This window comes from Sus scrofa, chromosome 6, assembly GCF_000003025.6.
Source record: "Sus scrofa isolate TJ Tabasco breed Duroc chromosome 6, Sscrofa11.1, whole genome shotgun sequence".
NCBI classification, from domain to species: Eukaryota; Metazoa; Chordata; class Mammalia; order Artiodactyla; family Suidae; genus Sus; species Sus scrofa.
The window spans coordinates 53,309,717-53,334,620 of record NC_010448.4 but is presented as its reverse complement, the minus strand read 5'-3'; the positions used below and the strand labels follow the sequence as shown (position 1 = coordinate 53,334,620).

Here is a 24,904-nt window from a genome sequence, read left to right as displayed (position 1 = left end):
GGGGAATTATTCATAGTGGGGCGGGGCTTCGAGTTTGTTTACACGCCGCTATTGGCTGGATTTGAATCGGCTCGACTGCGGGCCGGCCGCGGGGCGGGGCTCCAGAGGGCCCTGGCCGGCGCCTGACAGCTTCGATGAGGACCCGGGCAGGAAGCGCCGGCAAAGTGCCGGGACCCTGGAAATGGGGGTGCTCTCGGCGGATGCGGGCGGGCTGGTTGTGGCTCCCGCCGGTTTCTTCATAAATGCTGACCAACGGGCTAGGGAGCATTGTTTTTGTTTCCGTAAAAATGCGTAAGGAAAAACAAACCCGGAAACAACCTAGCTGTCCATGGATAGGGGACTCATCAATAAGCTGTGGTTCAGCCCACAGTGGGCCACGGAGTAACTGTAAAATGAGGAAGTAATACATGAACTGACACGGAATGAGCTATGAATTCAGCTAAGGGGAAAAGGCAGCAAAGGAAGAAGAGTGTATAATAAATGCAGGGAGGCTTCTGCTTGTTAAATGCACAGAATATCTTCGAAAACAGAAACAAACTGGTAACGGCAGAGTCTGTGGGGAGGGAGAGCAGGGTGCACGGAGGGTAAATCTCTTTGAACCTTTGTAAAAACTTGGAAACTTGTAGCACCTATTCAAAGAAATACATACTGTGAAAACAAAAATATTAAGTCCTGAGAACTTCCTTTTTCATCCACATACCTCAAAGCCACCGTCCTTAGGAAAACTCTTGACATGGCCATTGGGATCACGGACCCCCCCCACCCACACACACCCGTGCCTCCTGCAACCCTCAATGGTATTGGGGAGAGGGGAGAAGCTGGGAATCAGCAGCTTCACCTACTCAAGCACCACCAGACACAATGAAGAGTGACTTTATATGAAATCACTGCAGGATTTAACATCCCAGCTGGAAGGGAGGGGCCGCTTCCTGAGAAATGCTAAGTGATGGATGTGGAAGAGAAACCAGCCAGGCCACTTAGGAAAGAGAAGAGAAAGTCAAAACCAGGAGAGGCCCCTTTAAGAAGGGAAGTCAGCCTCCTCCGGAAAATGACGCGAGGCTGGCAGAGTTGACGGGCGGAAAGGAGAGTTGTCCGGATTCTGACATTTATTATTACTCTCTGTTCCGGGAGATGGAGCGGAGGATGAGAAGAACTTCCTGCAGCTGAGCTTTGACCTGTTATGGATCTTACTTGTAAAGACTTCCTCTGTATAAATTAGCTACACAGGCTGTGAAAGCCACCCAGACCTGGGGTGAAAACTAATCCGCTGTGAGATGGTGTAGTTTTACCTAACGCCTACCAGAGCTGGTGCTGCCGGCCCAGGTACATAGATAAACTCGGTGAATGCCCCAAAAGATCCTAGCAGGTTCTAACTTCATCTCAATTTACGGATGTCACAGAGAGATTACAGAATTGCCCACCTCAGTGATTTGGATCCGTGCAGCCTTGCTCCAAAGTGCATACTTTTAAACACCATATTACACTTGCCCCTAAAAACTTTTCTTTCTTTGTTTTTTTGTTTTTGTTTTTTTTTGCTTTTTAGGGCCACACCCATGGCATATAGAGGTTCCCAGGCTAGTGGTCCGATCGGAGCTACAGCTGCCAGCCTACACCACGGCCACAGCAACACTGGATCCTTAGCCCACTGATCAAGGCCAGGGATCAAACCTGCAACATCATGGTTCCTAGTCGGATTCGTTTCCACTGCAAACTCCGGATTGTTTTTTTTAATTGACGTATACTTGATACAATGTCATGTTAGTTTTCAGGTCACAGCAAAGTAATTTATATATATATATATATATATGCATATTCTTTCTCAGATTATTTTCCCTTGTAGGTTATTATTTTTTTATTATTTGCTTTTAAACAAGCTCTGGCTGGTTTTATGAAAGAAAAATTGTGGATGATTTACTTTTCACCAGTCTGTTCTGGCATGCTTCTAACGATATCAGAATCACTGGTTACAGTGATAGCCAGTGTACATACTCTAGTATTTTCTACATGCTGTGCCCAGTGTAGTGACGGACACCAGTTTTGGCCAACATGGCATAATATTCTATTTCAGATTTCCTCAAGGCTGGGCAGTTGTTGGCAAGGATGACCAGTTTCGCTTTGCCTTGTCTGATCATTTTCAGAGTCTGCTTGTATCCCAGCACCTACTTCTCACTTTTCATAACGAGTTGGAGCCGAGAATTGATGGACTCTGGCGATGTCATCTTCTTTGCGGCCACCGTTTTCCTGCCTTAGGTGTGGGACGTCCCCAACCACAAGCAGCCACCGAGATGGCCAGGGAGCAAGAAAGGAAGGAGTTCCCACAATGCCAAACTCCTCGCGGTGGAGCTCCCTTGTAGGTTATTATTAAAAAGAATTATTTTTTTTTAATCTTTTGTCTTTTGAGGGCCGCACTCACGGCATATGGAGGGTCCCAGGCTAGGCGTCTAATCAGAGCTGTAGCCACCGGCCTACACCACAGCCACAGCAATGCGGGATCCAAGCCGCATCTGCGACCTACACCACAGCTCATGGCAACGTGGGATCCTTAACCCACTGAGCCAGGCCAAGGATCAAACCTGCATCCTCATGGATGCTAGTCAGATTCGTTGTCCACTGAGCCACTATGGGAACTCCTAAAAAGAAATTTTTGGGGGGCCGCCCCACAGCCTCTGTAGTTCTCGGGCCAGGGATCACATCCTAGCCGCAACTGCAACCTATGCCAAAACACAGTTGTGGCAATGCCAGATCCTTAACCCACTGTGGCAGGCCAGGGATCCATCCTGCATCCCAGCACTCCAAGACACTACTGATCCTGTTGCACCACGCCAGGAATTCTGGCTCTTATAAAATATTAAGTATAGTTCCCTGAGCTACACGGTAGGTTCCTGGTAATCTATTTTATGTGGAGTAGTGTGTATATGCTAATCCCAAACTCCTAATTTACTCCTACTCCACCCTTCCCCCTTAGCTAAGCATACATTTGTTTTCCATGACTCTGAGTTGCTGTTTTGTAAATAAGTATTTTTGGTTTTGGTTTTGGTTTTTTTGGTCTTTTTTCTTTTTAGGGCTACACCCGTGGTATATGGAGGTTCCCAGGCTACTGGTCCAGTCAGAGCTACAGCTGCCAGCCTACACCACAGCCACAGCGACAACAACACAGGATCCTTAACCCACTGAGGGAGGCCCGGGATTGAACTCGCAACCTCACGGTTCCTAGTCAGATTCGTTTCCGCTCTGCCAGGATGGGAACTCCTATTTGTATTTTTTTTTTTCAGATTTCACAGATAAGCGGTATTCTATGCTATTTGTCTTCACCATCTGGCTTATTTTATTTAGCATGATAATCTCTAGGGCCATCCATGTTGCTGTAAATGGTATGATTTCATTCTTTTTTTTATAGCTGAGTAATATTCCTGTGGGGTTTTTTAAAAATAGAATACTTTCTGATGTTTTTCCTACAATTCTATACCAGGGCAAGCTTTTTTTTTTTTTTTAATGTATTTATTTATTTTGGCCACATTTGTAACATACAGAAGTTCCCAGGCCAGGGAATGAATTCAAGCTGCAGCTGCAACCTGAGCCACTGCAGTAGGATTCTTAACCCACTGTGCCAGAGCAGGAACTCAGATTTTTTTTCTTATGGCTGCACCCACGACATATGGAAGTTTCCAGACTAGGGGTGGAATCGGAGCTGTAGCTGCCCGGTCTACGCCACTGTCACAGCAACGCAGGATACAAGCCTCACCTGCAACCTACACCACCACTCACAACAACACCAGATCCTTAACACACTGAGCGAGGCCAGGGATCGAACCTGTGTCCTCATGGATACAAACTGTATTCATTACCACTGAGCCACGACAGGAATTCTTGATTTTTTTAAAAAATGCTTTCTACTGGAGTTCCCGTCGTGGCGCAGTGGTTAACGAATCCGACTAGGAACCATGAGGTTGCGGGTTCGGTCCCTGCCCTTGCTCAGTGGGTTAACGATCCGGCATTGCCGTGAGCTGTGGTGTAGGTTGCAGACGCGGCTCGGATCCCATGTTGCTGCGGCTCTGGCGTAGGCCGGTGGCTACAGCTCCGATTCAACCCCTAGCCTGGGAACCTCCATATGCCGCGGGAGCGGCCCAAGAAATAGCAACAACAACAACAACAACAAAAAGACAAAAGACAAAAAAAAAAAAAATGCTTTCTACTCCTCTCACCATTATGCACTTCCCTCATGGGTACCACGTGCCAGGCACAACCCTGAGATCAAAATTGTTAGCAGTCTCACTTTGCAAATGAAGAAACCAAGGCACAGAGAAGTTAAATAACAGGCCCAAGGTCCCACATCTCTTTTGAGAAAAAGAAGAGGAAGACAAGAATGGGTAGGTCATGGCAGGAGAGGGAGGAAGGCATCCAGAGTTGCTGAGAGACAGAAAAAATGAGAATTAAGCCAGTGGATGCAGAGTTCCTGTCGTGGCGCAGTGGAAAGGAATCTGACTAGGAACCATGAGATTGCATGTTAGATCCCTAGCCTTGCTCATTAGGTTAAGGATCCTACATTGCTGTGGCTGTGGTGTAGGCCGGAAGCTGTAGTTCTGATTTGATCCCTAGCTTGGAAGCCTCCATATGCCGTGGGTGTGGCCGTAAAAAGAAAAAAAAAAAAAATATATATATATATACACACATATGTATAACTGAATCATTGGCTGTACACTTGAAACTAACACAACATTGTATATCAACTCTACTTCAATAAAATAAAATTTAAAAAAATTTTTAAAGATAAGCCAGTGGGAGTTCCCCTTATGGCGCAGCAGAAACGAATCGGACTAAGAACCATGAGGTTGAAGGTTTGATCCCTGGCCTCGCTCAGTGGGTTAAGGATTCGGCGTTGCTGTGAGCTGTGGTGTAGGTCACAGATGCGTCTCAGATCTGGTGTTGCTGTGGCTGTGGCGTAGACTGGCAGCTGTAACTCTGATTCCACCCCTAGCCTGAGAACCTCCATGTGCTGTGAGTGTGGCCCTGAAAAAAAAAAAAAAAAAAAGCCAGTGGACTGGTAAGTGTGGGGGAAACAGCTTTAGCGAGGTGGTAGGGGTTGAGGTCAGCTTGCAAAAGGTGGTGAGAAAATGGCCAAGAAGCACATGGAAAGATGCCCAGAGTCCTTAGGGAAATGCAAGTCCAAACCACAACAAGAAGCCACTTCACCACCCCCCCCCCGCTAGAATGGCCATAGCCCAAAGCAAGGACAATAACAAGTATTAAGGAGGATGTGGAGAAATCAGACTCCTCAAACCCTGCTGCCGGGTGCAATGGGGCCAATACGGGGCACAGTTTGCTCCGTCCTCAATAAGCTGCCCCTAGAATCCCTCTACAGCCAGTTTATGTGCGCAGAACCAGAATAATTGAAAACAGGTGTTCAAACAATAACTTACACGGGCGTGTTCCCAGGAGCATTATGCACAAGAGCCGAAAGGCGGAAACAACCCAGATGTCCATCCAAGGATGCCTGGATCAACAGAATGTGGTGTATTCACACAATGTCATATTATTCGGCCATAAAAAGGAGCAAAGGACAGGTCCAGCCTGGGAAGGGCCATAAGCTCTGACCTGGAAACTGGAAAACACGATGCTCAGTGTAAGAAGCCATGTACCAAAGGCCACATATCGGATGAACCCATTTATAGGAACTGTCCGAAAAAGGCAAATCCATAGAGACAGAAAGCTAATTAGGGGTGGCCAGGGGCTGGTGGGGAGGAGAAAAGCGTGGGGAAATGACAGCAACATGTGCCTGAGCTTTCCTTTTGGGGTGATGTGAAATTTCTAGAATTAGTGATGATGGTGGTACAACACTGTGAATGTACTGAACGCCACTGAATTGTACACTTTTTTTTTTTTTTTGGTCTTTTTGCCATTTCTTGGGCCGCTCCCATGGCATATGGAGGTTCCCAGGCTAGGGGTCCAATTGGAGCTGTAGCTGCCGGCCTACACCACAGCCACAGCAATTCGGGATCCAAGCCGCGTCTGCAACCTACACCACAGCTCACAGGATCGCCAGATCCTTAACCCACTGGCAAGGGCAGGGACCGAACCCGCAACCTCATGGTTCCCAGTTGGGTTCATTAACCACTGAGCCACGACAGGAACTCCTAAACTGTACACTTTTAAATGGTTAAAATGGGAGTTCCTCGGTGCCAAAGCCAGTTCATGATCAGGCGTTGTCACTGCTGTGGCTTGGGTCCCTGGCCATGAAACGTATGCATGCCACAGGTGTGGCCAAAAAAGCGGGGGGGGGGGCTTAAAATCGTCTTTTTTTCTTTCTTTTTTGGCCACCCCATGGCACATGGAGTTCCCCAGGCCAGGGATCTGACCCAAGCCGCAGTTGCAACCTAAACTGCAGCTGTGGCAGCACCCAATCCTTCACCCACTGTGCCAGGCCGGGTCTGGAATTTACATCCCCATGTTCCCAAGATGCTACTGATCCTGTTGCACCATCAGGAATTCCAAAATGGTCTTTTTTTTTTTATCTTTTTAGGGCCACACCAGCATATGGAGGTTCCCAGGCTAGGGGTTGAATCAGAGCTGTAGCTGCCGGCCTCCACCACAGCTCACAGCAAAGCCGGATCCTTAACCCACTGAACAAGGCCAGGGATCAAACCTGTGTCCTCATGGATACTCATCAGGTTTGTTTTTACTGCACCATGACGGGAACTCCCCAAAATGGTCAATGTTATGATTAAACAGTTTTTCTATTAAATAAAAAATAAAAAAGAGAAAAATTCATAGAGGAAAACATTTAAATGATAAGAAAGCAGATTTTTAAGCACACATGATTTAAAAAACAATGCACAGGGCAGCGTATAGAGGAGAGGATTGAAAAGTAGTTGGGGAGGGGCTGGTGGAGGAAAAGAAAGGAGCAATAGCCGTCGATTGACGTCCAGTAAATACACCTGCTCCAGAGGGGTTCCTGAGAGCCTAGGGCCAGAGCCGACCTCATGGAGATTGCACAGGTCTCTGGAAGATACACACCCACCCCCAGTGTAGACAGGACTGGGATGGGGGAAGCAGGGGGCTGTGGACACCCAGAGCAGGCGCCTGACCCAGCCTGCAGTTCAGGAAGGCTTCCTGGAGGAGGAGAAGGCAAAAAGGGGAGTCTGATAGGAAAGGTCAGATTAGGAGGAATGTGAATTTTCTGGGCCCAGAGTAGAAAGCGAGCCTGGAATTTTTTTTTTTTTTAATTTTCTCTGTTACAGTTAATTTACAATATTCTGCCAGCTTCTGCTATACAGCACAGTGACCCAGACATACATATATATACATTCTTTTTCTCATGTTATCTTCTGTTATTCATGTTCTAGCACAAGTGATTGAATATAGTTCCCTGTGCTGTATGGTAGCTTATCCATTCTTTTTTTTTTTTTTTTTGAGTTTTAGGGCTGCACCTGCGGTACATGCTTGTTCCCCAGGCTAGGGGTCAAATTAGAACTGCAGCTGCCGGTCAAAGCCACAGCCACAGCAATGCCAGATCCCAGCTGCATCTGCGACCACAGCTCACAGCCAACGCAGGATCCTTAATCCACTGATTGAGGCCAGGAGGGAACCCAAATCCTCATGGGTAGGGGTTTATAAGCCACCGAGCTGCAACAGGAACTCCCTCATCTGTTCTAAATGTCCTAGTTTGCATTTACTAACCCCAAACTCCGAGTCCATCCCACTTCCTCCCCCTGTAATGTCTTTTTTTTTTTTTTTTTAATTTTTATTTTTTTCTCTTTTGTGTTTTGAGGGCCGCACTCGCAGCATATGGAGGTTCCCAGGCTAGGGGTCGAATCGGAACCGCAGCTGCCAGCCTACACCACCGCCCCAGCAACGTGGGATCTGAGCTGCATCTGTGACCTACACCGCAGCTCATCGCAATGCCAGATCCTTAACCCACCGAGCGAGGCCAGGGATCAGACCCGGAACCTCATGGTTCCTAGTTGGATTCGTTTCCGCTGCACCTCGACAGGAACTCCTGGAATTTCTAAAAGCACCTATCAAGATCAGTCTTGACATTCCTCTGATGCAAACCTCCAGGGGCTCCCTAGTGCCCTTGGGGGAAGGTCCACACTCCAGAGCAGCCTGGCCTTAGTTCATCAGGCATACCCTGTGAGCACCTGCTCTGCACCCCGCCCCACATGGGCAGTGCTGGGGACACTGTGGGGAGGAGACAAGCCCAGCCCTGCCCTCATGGGACTCACACCCCAGACATAAAACAAACCTGTTCCCAGTGTGATAGACATTAGCCCAGAGGCCGCTATGGGAGGTCAGGTGGAGTTAACCCAGCCCCCAGGGGCTTCCCAACTTCTATTATTCCCAAAGGACTGTTTCACAATTTTGGCACAGTTCTGCCTCTCTTGCTTGTACCTTAAAAATTTGGTCTTTCATAAACAAGGTCCTACTGAATAACACAGGGAACTATACGCAGTATCCTGCAATAAACCATAATGAAAACGTATGAAAAAGAATGTGTATCTATATGTAACTGAATCACTTTCTGTACAGTAGAAATTATCACATTATAAATCAACTATACTGCAATCAAATACACTTTTATGTTTTTATTATTATTATGTTTGTTAGGCCACACACACGTGAGACACATAGAAGTTCCCAGGTTAAGCGTGGAATTGGAGCTCCAGCTGCCAGCCTACACCACAGCCACAGCAACTCCAGATCCTTAACCCACTGAGCAAGGCTAGGGATTGAACCCAAGTCCTCATGGATACTAGTTGGGTTCATTATCTATGAGCCACAAAGGCAATTCCTATGTTTTTAATTTTAATTTTTTTTTTCCTTTTTCAGATGCACCCATGGGATATGAAAGTTCCCAGGCCAGGGATTGAATCTGCAGCTGCCACGAGGCTGGATCCTTAAGCCACTGTGCTGGGCCAGAGATCAAACCTGTGCTTCCACAGGGACCAGAGCCGCTGCAGTCAGATCCCTAACCCACTGTGCCACAACCAGAACTCCCAGATACATTTTTTTTGTGTGTGTGTGTGTCTTTTGTCTTTTGTCTTTTTGTTGTTGTTGTTGTTGTTGCTATTTCTTGGGCCGCTCCCGTGGCATATGGAGGTTCCCAGGCTAGGGGTTGAATCGGAGCTGTAGCCGCCGGCCTACGCCAGAGCCACAGCAACGCGGGATCCGAGCCGCGTCTGCAACCTACACCACAGCTCACGGCAGTGCCGGATCGTTAACCCACTGAGCAAGGGCAGGGACCGAACCCGCAACTTCATGGTTCCTAGTCAGATTTGTTAACCACTGCGCCACGACAGGAACTCCCCAGATACATTTTTAAAAAAAATTTTAAGAAATACATTTTAAAAACTTGTTCTTGGAGTTCCTGCTGTGGTGCAGCAGAAACGAATCCCACTAGTATCCGTGAGGACCCAGGTTCGATCCCTGACCTCTCTCAGTGGGTTAAGGATCCATTGCTGCCGTGAGCTGCAGTGCCGGTCAAAGATACAGCTCGGATCTGGCATTGCTGTGGCTGTGGTGTAGACTGGCAGCTACAGCTCCGATTAGACCCTTAGCCTGGGAACCTCCAATATGCCGCGGGTGCAGCCCTAAAAAGACAAAAGAAAAAAGTGTCTTTATTCAACCAACTTGTTTTCTTCTTTCATTGGTTCCCCTGAGGCTGCCTTAGGCATTTCCCAAGCAACAACGGTCCTGAAGTCACGGGTAGGGTGGGCTAGTTACTTTTTTCCCAGTGTGCATTAAAATAAGTGCATAACAATTAAAGTAAGTCACCTGGAAACCATCCCAAATGCTATTTTGGGAGCCCAGTCACACGGACGCTGGGGATAAAGAGATACTTTCCCGAGGGAAGTCAGTTATAAACTAAGACTTGCAAGATAAATAAAGTTAGCCAGATAAGAGCAGAGAGGAAGGGCCCTGCAGACCCAGAGGGGGCAATGGCCCGGGAAAGAAGGCAGGTCAGCCTCCTGAGAGACACAGGGACTGGGTGGCCTTGCAAGCACACCAGGGATTTGGGGGTTGATCCCAAAGGCCACACACAGTCATTGAAGGGTTCATTGTCACCGTCATAACTACTTTTAATTGCTGTGCCTTGCACATACCATAAGATGCGCTCATTTAAAGCGGACCATTAGGAGGGCCCGTTGTGGCTAGGCGATCTGACTAGCATCCATGAGGACACTGGTTTGATCCCCGGCCCAGCTCAGTGGGTTAAGAATCCAGTCTTGCTGTGAGCTGTGGTGTAAGTCACAGACCCTGTGTGGATCTGGGGTTGCTGTGGCTGTGGTGTAGGCCGGCAGGTGTAGCTCTGATTCAACCCCTAGCCTGGGTATCTCCATATGCTGTGGGTGCGGCCCTAAAAATAAAAAACAAAAAAAAAGTGGACTATTCCGTGGTTTCTTATATACTCAACATGCGCCGTTGCAACCATCACCCTAAAAAGCAAAAATGAACAAACAAACAAACAAACAAAAAAACGCACGTTGTAAATTAACTATACTCCAATAAAATGCAATTAAAAAAAAAAACCCAGAAACATATTTCTTACAGTGCTGGGGACTGGGAGGTGCTGGCTGATTCAGGGTCTGGCTAAGTCCTGCTTCTTGGTTCACAGACCCACACCTTGCAGGTCCTCACATGGCAGAGGGGCTGAGGGAGCTCTCAGTGATGCCCTCTCTTCTTTTTCTTCCTTCCTTCCTTTCCACATTCTCGAATTGGAAGGCTGATTTTTGTTTCATTTTGTTTCACATGGAGGTTCCCAGGCTAGGGGTCAGTTTGGAGCTGCAGCTGCCGGCCTACAGCACAGCCACAGCCACACGGGATCCAAGTCACCTTTGCAACATATGCCCGTAGCTTGAGGCAACACCGGATCCTTAACCCACTGAAATGAGGCCAGGGCTTGAACACACATTCTTGTGTATGCTAGTCAGATGCATAACCTGCTGAGCCGCAACGGGGACCCCTATTTGTTTTTTAATATATTTTTTAATTGAAGCATAGTTGATTTGCCCCAGTGTATTAATTTCTACCGCAAAACAAATGACTCAGTTATACACATATATATATTCTTCTTCTTCTTCTTCTTTTTTTTTTTTTTTTTTTTTTTTTGTCTTTTTAGGGCCCCTCCCATCACATGTGGAAGTTCCCAGGCTAGGGGCTGAATCAGAGTGGCAGCTGCCAGCCTATACCACAGCCACAGCAACGCAGGATCCGAGCCGCATCTTCGATCTATGCCACAGCTCATGGCAACACTGGATCCTTAGCCCACTGATCAAGGCCAGGGATCGAACCCTTGCCCTCGTGTATACTACAGGTTCTTTACCACTAAGCCACGATGGGAACTCCCTAAATATATTCTTTTTTATATTCGTTTCCATTAAAGTTTATCCCAAGATACGAAACATAGTCCCCTGTGCTGCAGAGAAGGACCGCGTCGTTTGGGGTCTCTTTCCCAAGGGAACTCATCTCACTCATAACTCCATCCTCATGACTTAATCACCTCCCAAAGGCCCCGCTTCCGAACACCATCACGCTGGGCATTCAGTTTCAACATACGGTCTGGGGACTCCGGGGAGAGGGGGGACATAAACATTCAGCCTATGACAGGAGAAACTGAGGCACAGAGAGGTAAAGTCAGTCCCCTGAGGCCCCCCAGCTAGTCAAGGGCAGAACCAGGATTAGAACCCAGACCCACCAACCCGCAACACGGCCATCTATCTGGTTGCCGTTGGTCTTGGGCAAGAGCTAATGGTGGGGCCTGGACCAGGGTGGAGATGAGAGCATGGAAACAAGAGGACCAACCCACAGGGAGGTAGAAGGGTGACTGGCTGGGAGGAGGGGCTGAGGAAGGGGGGGGAGTCCCGGTTGAACGGCTCACGAGCACTTGAGAAGCATCTCCTTGCAGGAGATGGAAGAAATAGAGGCAGGGGGGCAGGGAGCGTCCTGACTCTAAAGTAGGCATTGGAAGCACCGTCGTGGCTCGTCAGTTAACCATCCCCACTAGCATCCATGAGGACTCGGATTCCGTCCCTGGTCTCGCTCAGTGGGTTCAGGATCCGGTGTTGCTGTGTGTGAGCTGTGATGTGGGTCACAGATGTGGCTCGGGTCACACATTGCTGTGGCTGTGGCGTAGGTTGGCAGCTGCAGCTCTGATTCGACCCCTAGCCTGGGAAACTCCATGTGCTGCGGCTGCGGCCCTAAAAAAACAAAAAGACCAAAAAAAAAAAAAAAAAAGTAGGAGTTGGGGGCAGGGCTCATCCTCCTCTTTTGATAGGGGCAGATGGGGTTGGGAGCTTGGAGAATAAGGAATGGGATAGAGCAGCCCCCAAAGATACCTAAGGGACCCACAGAAAGAAGTGAAGTTTAAAGTCAGAAAACAAGGCTGTGGGAGTTTCCTGGTGGCCTATTGGGTTAAGGATCAGGTGTTGTCACTGCTGTGGCTTGGGTCACTGCAGTGCCATAGGTTCAGTCCCTGGCCCAGGAACTTCCACATATCTTGGGTGTGAACAACAACAACAAAAAAGAAAGCAAAGAGGACTGTGGGGGGCAGATGAGGCGACGGTGGCTGATGGGGATCACGCTTTCGCCAGCTCATGGAAAGAGGAGGAGAAACAGGAAGGACCACTCGTCACTGCCTTGACGCCACCCTGCTCTACCCCTCCCTGCCATGTGCTTTTGTAGCTCTGCCCATCCAGAGATGGGGTGTCTTTTCCCATCCTCTGAACTGGAACTCGCGACTTGCCTCGGCCAGTAGAATACAGCAGAAGGTTACAAATTCCAAGGCTAAGCCTTAAGAGGCTCCCAGTATTTCTCTTCTCTCTCTTCGTCCCTGCCTTTGCCGTGAGAACGTGCCTGGGCTGGCTTGCTGGAAGGGAAGGAAGAAATGAGTCATTCCTGCTGAAGTCATTCGAAACCAGTCTACCTCTAGTTGACCTGCTGGAAGGTGACGGCAGATTCACAGGTGAGCCCAGCTAAGGTCAGCAGAGCCTGGCTCTGATGAGCAGAACCGTCCAGATAACCCAAATACCTGTGAGAAAAGAATAAATGGCTGTTATTTTAAACCACTAAGTTTTGAGACAGTTCCTTATGCAGCTGTGGCTAACTGATACAAAGGAGAGGCTAAGGGCTGGGATAAATGTGTGGGCATCCCCAACACCCAGTCTTTAGTATTTATTTTTTTATTTTTTTTCAGGGTCACACCTGCAGCATATGGAGGTTCCTAGGCTAGGGGTCAAATCATAGCTACAGCCTCCGGTCTACACCACAGTCACAGCAACACCAGATCTAAGCCACATCGGTGACCCACACCACAGCTCACGTTAACGCCAGATCCTTAACCCACTGAGCAAGGCCAGGGATCGAACCTGGCAACCTCATGGTTCCTAGTTGAATTCATTTCCACTGCACCACAACAGAAACTCCCCTGAATTAACATTTTAAGAAAGAGAATGGTGTGGCCGAAGAATAACAGCTTTGGAACTCGGGGCCAAGTATAAACTGAGAGCTGTTATTATCATTGAAGTCAAGGAACAACGGTTTTGGGGTTTTTTGGGGGTTCACACCTGTGGCATATGGACAGTCTCAGGCTAGGGGTTGAATCGGAAGCAGCAACTGTCAGCCTACACCACAGCCATAGTAACTCAGGATCTGAGCCTCATCAGGACCTACACCGAAGTTCAAGGCAACACCAGATGCTTAACCCACTGAGCGAGGCCAGGGATCGAACCCGTGTCCTTATGGATACTAGTCAGGTTTTTTTGTGCTGAGCCACAACAGGATCTCCCAAGGAGCAGTGGTCTTAATTTCAGAGGAGCTGATGGTCTTGCTGAATCTCAGGAAATAAGGTGCTAGCAATTAGTTGAACAGAGAAAATCGCCACCTCCGCCACCCAAGTCACCTTCGCAAAGACGGCTGTGACCAAATCAACTTTGTTCCATCCTCTCTTCTTTTCTGGACCCGACGTGGGGAAACGGAAAAGACTTTGGTAGGGAAGGGAGGGTATCTAATGAACCAGGATTTTTCTGTTAGGAAAATGCATCGGAACTCCCCCTGCCCAGTTTTTGATTGGGTTGTTTGGCCTTTAGATATAGCCGCATGAGGCGTTCCCATCGTGGCGCAGTGGTTAACGAATCCGACTAGGAACCATGAGGTTGCGGGTTCGATCCCTGGCCTTGCTCAGGGGGTTAAGGATCCGGCGTTGCCGTGAGCTGTGGTGTAGGTTGCAGACGCGGCTCGGATCCCATGTTGCTGTGGCTGTGGTGTAGGCCGGCGGCTACAGCTCTGATTCAACCCCTAACCTGGGAACCTCCATATGCCGCAGGAGCGGCTCAAGAAAAGGCAAAAAGACAAAAAAAAAAAAAAAAAAAAAAAAAAAATAGATATAGCCGCATGAGAGAAGAGCCAAAAGTCACCCCCCAAAGTCTCTTTTGACAGTAGAAGCTAAATATTTCCCCTCTTCCCACCAAGAGGTGGAGTGATCCCTCGTTTTTAAGGATTGAGTTGGCTGATGTGGGCTGCACAGGAGGAGGGGAGAAGGAGGAGGAGGAGAATTAGAAGCAGAGGGAAGAGTTCCCATCTGGCACAGCGGAAACGAATCCGACTAGGAACCATGAGGTTGCGGGTTTGATCCCTGCCCTCGCTCAGTGGGTTAAGGATCTGGTGTTGCCCTGAGCTGTGGTGTAGGTCACAGACGCAGCTTGGATCTGGCCTAACATTAGAAGGGGGAGGATAAGGGATTCCCGAGAGATGGCTCCAGTTTGCATGGGGAGGCTTGGGATGTGGGACGCCAGGGCTGGGAAGTGGGGAGGCCTGGTAGGATGTGTCACGCCTGGAGCGATGGAGTGAAAACCAAGCTCCCCAGAGACACACGGACAGTGCCCTGAGCCCCCTCGAGGTCTGCGATTTCTGATTCAGGTAAAACCTGCTGGGCTGGCTGGGTGGGTGTTTTCGCGGAAGACCGGAGTTTGGCCAGGTGTGTACTCCAGAGGATGTGGGGTGCGAGGAGTCTGAGGATGCTTGAAGGAAGTGATGCAAGAGGTGAATCATGAAGGTAGGGCAGAGCAGAGAGAAATAGTGACGAGGACACGAAAGGGCGGAGGAGAGGAGAAACCGGTGGCCAGGGTGGACCCTGCACTCCTTCCAAGAGCAGCTTTCCCTTCGCTTGGCTGGGGCTTCTTCTTCACGGTTTTGCTTCCACGTCTCAGTGTCCTCACCGATTTACTTCTCCTCAAATGCCTGCTCTTTCCCTAGAGCAAATCTGGGCACACACGCTGACTTGACTCTCCTTTTCTTTTTTTGTCTTGTCTTTTTTTTAGGGCCGCTTCTGTGGCATATGGAGGTTCCTAGGCTAGGGGTTGAATCGGAGCTGTAACCACTGACCTACACCATAGCAATAGCAACTCGGGATCAGAGCTGTGTCTGCAATCTACACCACAGCTCACAGCAACACCAGATCCTTAACCCACTGAGCAAGGCTAGGGATCAAACCCGCAACCTCATGGTTCTTAGTCGGATTAGTTAACCACTGAGCCACGATGCGAATTCCTCTTTGTTCATTTTTTTCTTTTTTTTGGCTGCACCTATGGGACATGAAAGTCCCCAGACCAGGGATCAAACTCACACCACAGAAGCGACCCAAGCCACAGCAGCGACAATGCCAAATCCCTAACCTCTAGGCCACCAGGCAACTCCTAATGAATATAATTTAATGTTTTCATTTAATTAAGAAGTTAGAATATAATTTTAGTTTGCATTTTAATTAGTTTTCTAATCTAATGAATACATTTTAATTTAGTTAATACATTTTCATTTACATTTTTAAACTTTGTAGAAAATGAAAATCCTTCCTGATGGTGAGGAAGTCCTCTCCTTTTATTTATTTATTTATTTTTTTGTCTTTTTAGGGCCACTCCCGTGGCACATGGAAGTTCCCAGGCTATGGATCGAATCAGAGCTGAGGCTGCTCGCCTACACCACAGCCACATCCATGAGGGATCTGAGCCACGTTTGCAACCTACACCACAGCTCAGGGCAATGCCAGATCCTTAACCCATTGAGCAAGGCCAGGGATCGAACCTGCAATCTCATGGATGCTAGTCAGAGCCACGATGGGAACTCTTGAGGTCCTCCTTCTTCCATCCCCCATCCTAGTTCCCTCCCCAGAAAGAACCACCATTCCTCCTGGTTCCTCTGATAGCCTCAGTAGGCACTCGCATCCACCTAGCCTCCCTGGAATGTAGTCACCAGGGTGACAGACACTGCTGGCTGCCTACCGCACAGCGCTCCTTGCCTGCTCTCCGCTAACAGGACCTCATTCTGTTGGGGGTTGATCATGACTGGCCCCAGCCAATCAGATCCGTCCCCTGACTCCCACCAGTCACCTGCTTTCTGACTCCCTTGCAGCTGTGGTTGGGTATGTAACTCCCTCCCCGACTCTTGCCAGGACATCTTGGAAGATTTCTGAAAAAACGGAGTCACTTATTTGCTATCACGGTAATGCTCCGTAACAAGCAACCACCATGCCTCGGTGGAAGGTAATAATAAGCGTTTACTACCTGTGCATCTGGAGCCACCTAGGTGGCTCTGCTGATCCTGGTGGGGCTCACTCACATGTCTGGTGTTCAGTGCTGTCAAATGGTCAGGGCTGGCCATTGGAGTTCCTGTCTCGGCTCAGTGTTAACATACCTGACTAGTATTCATGAGGATGCAAGTTCAATCCCTGGCCTCTCTCAGTGGGTTAAGGATCTGGCATTGCCATGAGCTCTGGTGTAGGTCGTAGATGAGGCTCGGGTCCCACGTTGCTGTGGCTGTGGTGTAGGCCGGCAGCTGCAGCTCTGATTCAACCCCTAGCCTGGGAACCTCCATATGCCGTAGGTGCGGCCCTAAAAGGAGAGAGAGAGAAAAAAAAAAGGGTGGCCGTTGAGTGGTCAAGGTGACTAGAACAACTCAACTATGGTCCATGTGCCTCTCTCTCATCCTCTGGCAAGCCAGCCTGGGCATGTTTTCCTGGCCAGGGCAGAGGCTCAGGAGTGAGTGAGCCCAGGCTAACAAGCCCAATTCAAGATTCTGTTGGCGTCAAACCTGCAACTATCCCACGAGGGCAAATTCCATGGCTAAGCCCAGAGTCGTGGTGAAAGGGTTCTGCAAAGTTTGGTGGGTTTTTTGCTTTTTAAGGCCACACTGGCAGCATGTGGATGTTCCTAGGCTAAGGGTCGAATCAAAGCTACAGCGGCCAGCCTACACCACAGCCACAGCAACTTGGGATCCCAGCCGAGTCTGCGATCTACACCACACCTCAGGGCAATGCTGGATCCCTCACCCAGAGTGAGGCCAGAGATAGAATCGGCATCCTCATGGTTCCTGGTCGGGTTGGTTGACCACCGAGCCATGAAGGGAACTCTAGGGTACTGTGAAGTTTTAAGGCCAAGGAATAGACAATGAGGAGAAAAGGAAAATGGGCTAGCTTTTGCAATCCACCACAGACAATCTTCTTGGATAAAAATATCAAAACGCTTAAGAAAAAAGCTTTTTGCTCACTCTCTCTTTTTTGGTTGGGAAAGTGGAATGAATAGGTGATGGTTGAGCTGCAGCAGCTATTTGTAACCATGAGGCAATAACAATGAGGATCAAAACACCAGTACTCTGAGGATAGAAGAAGAGAGGATATGAAAATCTGTGATGATGTGGCTGAGTTGTGCAACCAGCCCTGCATCATCCACCTCCAGTCACTGTTAGCTGAGTGTTCTTAGAGGATGTAGTTTGATTCCAGAGCTTCTGAGCATGCCTACCTCTGCCCCAGCCTCTGCCTCAGCACTTGACATTTGTATTTTCCAAATATAGCCACAACCCTATCTCCCATCCCACAGGATCTTGTTACAATGTGACTTTGGCCTGGCTCTTACTGAGAATCCAGTTCCCTCCCTTTGAATCTGGACAGGCTTGGGACTATGGCAGAAGTGACTTGTTATGGGTTGAACTGTGTTTATCCCTCACCCAATTTCTCTGTTGAAGTCCCAACCCCAGGTACCTCTGAATGCTATCTTACTTGGAAATAGCATTGTTGCAATTAGGTTAATTAAGATGAGGTTGCAGTGGAGTAGGCTTCTAATCCAATATAATTGGTATCAGGGAGTTCCTGTCCTGGCGCAGTGGTTAACAAATCCGACTAGGAACCATGAGGTTGTGGGTTCGATCCCTGGCCTTGCTCACTGGGTTAAGGATCTGGTGTTGCCGGGAGCTGTGGTGTAGGTTGCAGACGCAGCTCGGATCCTGCGTTGCTGTGGCTGTGGTGTAGGCCGGCGGCTACGGTCTGATTAGACCCCAAGCCTTGGAACCTCCATATGCCGTGGAAGCGGCCCTAGGAAAGGCAAAAAGACAAACAAACAAACAAAAATTGGTATCAGTATAAAAAGGAGAAATTTGGTGGGATTTTTTTGTTTTTGTTTTTGTGGGGTTTTTTTTGTCTTTTTGCCTTGCTCAAAAATTACGGAATCAGGGAGTTCCCGTCGTGGCGCAGTGGTTAACGAATCCGACTAGGAACCATGAGGTTGCGGGTTCGGTCCCTGCCCTTGCTCAGTGGGTTAACGATCCGGCGTTGCCGTGAGCTGTGGTGTAGGTCACAGACGCAGCTTGGATCTGGCGTGGCTGTGGCTGTGACGTAAGCCAGCAGCTGCACCTCTAATTTGGCCCCTGGCCTGGGAACCTCCATATGTCACGCAAGTGGCCCTAAAAAGCAAAATGTGTGTGTGTGTGTGTGTGTGTTTATTACAGAATCAGCTTTGACTTGGCTCCATCTCTTTCCTCTACTGTCAAAAGCACTCCTCCTCTACAGGTTAAACATAGAACTACCATATAGTCTGGCAATTCCCCTCCTAGGTATACATGCAAAAGAATGAATACAGGTATTGAAACAAACACTTGCCCACGAACGTTCCAAGCAACATTACTCATCATAGCCAAAAGGTGGAAGCAATCCATTGTTGGCAGGATTCATTCCTGTTCTAATTTGTATCAGAACTCCACTTTTTATTGCTGAGTAATATCCCACTATAGGGATTAGCAAACATATTGTTATCCACTTATCAACTGATGGACATTTGAGTTGTTTCCACCTTTCCGCTATGATGAATAATGCTGCTATGAGCATCTGTGTACAGGTTTTTAAAAAATTAATTAATTTTGGCCACACCCGCAGCATGCAAATGTTTCCCGGCCAGGGATTAACCTGCACCACAGCAGTGACAATGCTGGAATTCTTAACCTGCTGAGCCACCAGGGAACTCCCATATGCAGGTTTTTGGTTGGACATCATTAGGGGTTTTTACACAGGAGAAAGTGACATGATCAGATCCATGTTCTCTCTCTTTTTTTTTTTTTTGTCTTTTTGCCTTTTCTAGGGCTGCTTCCGTGGCACATGGAGGTTCCCAGGCGAGGGGTCTAATCAGAGCTACAGCTGCTGGCCTACGCCAGAACCACAGCAACATGGCATCCAAGCCAGGTCTGTGACCTACACCACGGCTCACGGCAATGCCAGATCCTTAACCCACTGAGCGAGGCCAGGGATCGAACCCACCACCTCATGGTTCCTAGTTGGATTCGTTAACCACTGGGCCACGACGGGAACTCCAATCCATGTTCTTAGATGAGAGGAGATGATGGATCTTTCAAGGCACCATAGCTCATTCATTTTTTAAGCTCTAGACCCTGGCAGGGCAGTGATGAGGGAGGCCTCAGTATATGCTGGTCAAGTGAAGCCAAGTTCAAAGAGGGAGGCACAAGGCTATGAATGATATAAGAGTCTCAAGATAGTCACTTATTTGAACTTGCGGGCGCCAGGCATCTCACACGCTGCCCTGAGTGCTGAATTCATCGGATGCCATCGCAGCTGCTGAGGACGGTGGAAGTGGAAAAGACGTCTGAGGTGTCGGTGAGCTCAAGCTCTACTTTGGAAATTACTTCTATTCATGCAGGCAGGAGGCTGCAGAGGACAGGCTCATCCTGCTGGTATCCCGAGGAGCTAATTCCAGACCCAGGCCTGTGTACCTCTACGATTCAAACAACTGCTACTGCAATGGCCTTCAACTGGGAGTGATTTTTCCCTTCAGGGGACGCTGGCGATGTCTGGAGACATGCTGGCTGTCACACTGTGGGGAGGGGGTGCTACTGGCCTCTCGTAGGTCAAGTCCAGGGATGCTTCTAAACATCCTACGATGCACAGGACAGGTCCCCCACAACAAACAATCCTATGATCCCCAAATATCAGCAGTGCTGAACTTGAAAATTCTGCTGAGGGGACTTCCCATGTCCTATGAACAAAGTCTAAGACTCTCCCACCGGTCACGTTCCATTAAAAGTCTCCTCTTCCGGAGGTCCTGCCACGGCTCAGTGGTTAACAAACCCGACTAGAATCCATGAGGATGCGGGTCTGATCCCTGGCCTCGCTCAGTGGGTTAAGGATCTGGTGTTGCCATGAGCTGTGGTGTAGTTCACAGACGCAGCTCAGATCTGGCGTGGCTGTGGCTGTGGTGTAGGCTGGCAGCTGTAGCTCTGATTCGACCCCTAGCCTGAGAACTTCCATACGCCACAGGGTGGCCCTAAAAAAAACAGGAAAAAAAAATCTCTTCTGCGAGATGAGGTGAGCTACAGTAACTACATCGTGTGCTTGTTGTGAGAATTCAGTGAACTTATGCACACAGAACACTTAGAAGAGGATTTGGTGATGATACGCGCCATTGAAAGGTTTCACATTATGGCTGCTACTTATTATTATCATCATTATTTCATCTGTGTTGGAGCATCAATCTGGCCTCCATATCTAACTCTGGCCCTTCTTTGAATTTCCCAGGCACAGTGTAAAACACAACCACACTGCCATCTATGTGCATTTGTCTAGCCCCTCACTAAACGGATGCTGTTTAGTACCAGAGCCATTAGCTACATTTGGCTCTGGAGCCCTTGAAATGTCGCTGATCAGAATTAGTTGTCCTGTTAATGTAAAATATACACCAGATTTTAAAGGGTCACCCCAAAGGTAAATTATCTCAGAGTTCTCCGGCAGCTCAGCAGGTCAAGGAGCTGGCATTGCCACTGCTGTGGTTCAGGCTGGACCCCTGGCATGAGGACTTCTGCATGCTCCAGGTTCTGCTGAAAAAAAGAATAAATTATCTCATTAAAAATGTTTGTTGAGTTCCTGAGGTGACTCATTGGAAACAAACCTGACTAGTTAGTATCCATAAGGACGTGGTTTCCATCCCTGGCCTGGCGCAGTGGGTTAAGGATCCGGCATTGCTGTGAGCTGTGGTGTAGGTCGCAGATACAGCTTCCGATTCCACACCTAGCCTGGGAACTTCCATATATATGCCTCAGCTCTAGAAAGACAAAAGAAAACAAAAAAGTTTGTACTGAGTTCCTGTTACAGCATAGCGGGTTAATGGTACAATTCTCTCTGTAGGCGCCAGTACTATCCCCTGCCAGCACCTGTGATGTAGGTCCCAGCTCAGATTTGATCCCTGGCCCAGTACGTCCACATGCCATGGGTAGCAGCCAAAAAAAATTGAAATTTGATTACATGTTAAAATAATTCTTAGGCTTAAACCATATTCATTTCATCTGGTTTGTTTTTAAACCTTTTAAAAAGTATGGCTACTAGGAAATGTAACATTATATGGCTGGCACTTGGGGCTTATATTTCTTTTCTTTTCTTTTTGGTTTTTTTAGGGCCTCATTTGCGGCATATGGAGGTTCCCAGGCTAAGGGTCCAATCGGAGCTATAGCTGCCAGCCTACACCACAGCCACAGCAATGTCAGATCCAAGCCACGTTTGCGACCTACACCACAGCTCATAGCAATGACAGATCCTTAACCCACTGAGCGAGGCCAGGGATCGAACCCGTGACCTCATGGTTCCTAGTTGGATTCGTTTCCAATGCACCCCCATGGGAACTCCTTGTATTGTATTTCAATAGACAGTGCTGCCCTAGAGCATAAACAAGAGGTGCTTGACTCATACACTGCCTTATCTCAGAACACAGCAGAAACTCAGTTTTTGCTGACTGAAGGAATCCAAAGGTAGACGCCAGTCCTTTTCCTCCCCTCTCTGTTCTACCTACCCCAAGGATCAATTTTTTTAAAAACACCAAAACTTTACTGAGGTACAATCTACTTGAAAGACACCCATTTTAAGTGTAAAATACAAGGCTTTCTAGTAAAGTCAGCACGTTGTGCAGCCATTGCCACAACCCACTTGTCAGCATCTTTCCCTCACCCTCATCGGATCCCCTGGTGCTTGTTTACAGTCGATCCCCACTCCCCCCTCCAGGCAACCACGAATTTGCTTTCTGTCTTCTATGCTCAGCTTCCAAGGAATGAATTCCCCGTAAGTTGGTCCAGGGGTTCAAACTTCCTGGCCCATCAGCATCCTCTGGCGACTGTGCCTCCCCGGTTCGTTCTGTCTCGAAACACAGCTCCGCACAGGGCCCGACCCACACACACGGCTCGAGGTTTGCCTCAAGAATGGCGGAGCAGGAGTTCCCGTCGTGGCGCAGTGGTTAACGAATCCGACTAGGAACCATGAGGTTGCGGGTTCGGTCCCTGCCCTTGCTCAGTGGGTTAACGATCCGGCGTTGCCGTGAGCTGTGGTGTAGGTTGCAGACGAAGCTCGGATCGCGCGTTGCTGTGGTTCTGGCGTAGGCCGGTGGCTACAGCTCTGATTCAACCCCTAGCCTGGGAACCTCCATATGCCGCAGGAGCGGCCCAAGAAATAACAAAAAAAAAAAAAAAATGGCAGAGCAGATCGCAACCCCCTTTTTGCTTTTCCAGCCCCACGTCTTTCCAACCCACTGCCGGGCAGGTCTCCTAAGGCCTCGCCGCGGCCGCCCCTGCTCTCGTAACCCCACATCGCGGGAAACGGCGGCTCCGAGCAGCCCGCGGGGAGCCGGAGTTCCCCCTGCTGCGTTCCAACGCCGCCGTCCAGGAACAATGGCCGGAGCCACCCGAGTCCCCTTCTCCGCGTGTGGGTCGCGGGGCGCCAGCCCCTCCCCCCCGTGGCCCCCTCCCGCTCCGCCTTCACACTCTCCCAACGTCAACGGCCCGCCCCCTAAAATGGCGACCAACCGCCTCCTTTCCCGCCCGTCGCGGGTCACCTGACCGCGCCAAGCCCCGCCCCTCCCGTGGCCCCGCCCCTCAGCCGCGGCCGAATAGCCGCCTAGGCTGCGCGGCCAGAGGCACGAGCCGGGAGCCCAGGCGGCGCGAGGCCGCTCTGGGCGGCTCGAGGCGGCCCTCGACGACGCACGCGTGCCCGTGCTGCGGGTGAGCCGGGTGCTGCGGGGGCGGGCCCGGCTGCGCGTGCGCGCCCGGCCAGCTGGCGGCGCCGGGGAGGCTGGGGGCCGCTGGGAAGCCCGCGAGGCGCGAGGCCCGGCGCGCGAGCCCCCGGGGGCGGGTAAAACCCGGTTGCTGCTGCCCTGCCCGCTCCTCTTCTCCCCACCCCGCCCTTTCCCGCCCCTTCCTCAGTCTTCAACCCCCTCCCGCCTTTTAAAATCTAATTCGTTTATATATTTCTTTTGTGGGGGGAGACCCATCTTCTTTTTGAGGGGCGCAGCAGGCGCGGCGGGCGCCCCTCACCCCGCGTCACGCACGCACCTTCTGCACCCTAACAGCCCTGGGCCCCGCTGCACCCCCGCAGCCCCTTCCCCCTTGGAGAAGACGCTCCTCAGAGGCCGCCGGCCCACTGCACCCCCTTTTCTTTCCTACCCCGCCCCCCAGGCCCAACTGCCCCCTCGCCGCTCCCCAGCTCGCGCCGCGGGGCCCTACCCGACCTCTCTCCACTCTTTCTGCATCTCGGCCTTGCATTCGCCCCTCCGCTTTCCAGGCCCCTTGTGCTAAAAACCCCCTTTCCTCCAGAACGGTCCCATTTTAGGAGACGCAGATTTGTTTCTTTTAAGGATCTTGCAGCAAAACCAAGTTATCTTTCCTCTCCTCCTTGGTTATGACCATCCCCCTCCTTGTAGGACATTCCTCTAGCAAAAAAAAAAAAAAAAAGTTTTTTTTTTCTTTCCCAGATTTTTCCTCCATTCAGGATCCCTTTCCAGCAGAAATTCTTCCTTCCCACCAAGGTCCTCTGCTGATTACAAACCAACTCGGTCCTTTCATTTTTCTCTCTTGTCTAATATTTTTCCAACCCTCTTCTCCCAACTCTCTAACAAAAGCTCCTTTTCATCACCAGCCCCATCCTGGTTAGGCTTCTTCCAGCACAACTCGCCAGGTTCCTTCCCAAAGGGGGAAGAATAAGGAAAGAAAAAATACCTCCTTTAACAGCAAAAGGATCCCTTTTCCTGCCCGAATCGTCCCAGTTTAATATTGCTTTCTTCTCTCTTCCAAAGATTACCTACCTTCCCCAGTGTCACGCCTGTGTCCTTGCTTCTCTGGGGACCCAAATTCTGACGGCCCCTTCCTTTCCACCACCTGCTTTCAGGGCAAGAGAAGTTGGATGAGTGTCCTGAATTTATTATCCAGCATTCCAGGAGGAAACAGCCAATGATCTGACTGTCACCTGAACCCCTTCCCTGTGGGGCTTAAACTGGGCCCGCCTGTGCCCTGGAGATTCACTCCATTGCTCTTCGGGTGAGTTTCCTCCCTTTGCACTTTTCTGAGGACACTTATTTGTTAGATGAATTCCTTTCTTTCTCGCAAGGGTTTCTAATCGATCCAGAGGGCTCCGTACCAAAGATGAAACCATTAGAAGCTGTTGCTTTGGGAAGTCACATAAGGAAAAGGATTATTTATTGTGCGTGTTGACTGCTGTGGAGGAAGGCAGGTTTTTATTGGATTGGTGTGTGTTTCATTATTTATTGCAAAGAAATCCTTTTTTTCTTCTCTAGTTTAGCAACTTGGATACCTACAGGGGATGGGCAGGTAA

At 49.4% G+C, this 24,904-nt stretch overlaps 1 protein-coding gene and 1 pseudogene across 3 annotated transcripts in view; one reads left to right on the top strand and one right to left on the bottom strand.

Moving 5' to 3' along the window:
- LOC100518843 lies at positions 1,901-22,888 on the bottom strand (annotated as a pseudogene).
- Positions 23,187-24,904, top strand: part of ZNF541 (zinc finger protein 541) — a 31,393-nt gene continuing 29,675 nt past the window's right edge. For all 3 annotated transcript variants that reach the window (XM_021094644.1, XM_021094643.1, XM_021094642.1), the window contains exons 1-2: positions 23,187-23,298; positions 24,461-24,609. The gene's annotated coding sequence lies outside the window, so the exon portion shown is untranslated. The remainder of the gene's footprint in view (positions 23,299-24,460; positions 24,610-24,904) is intronic.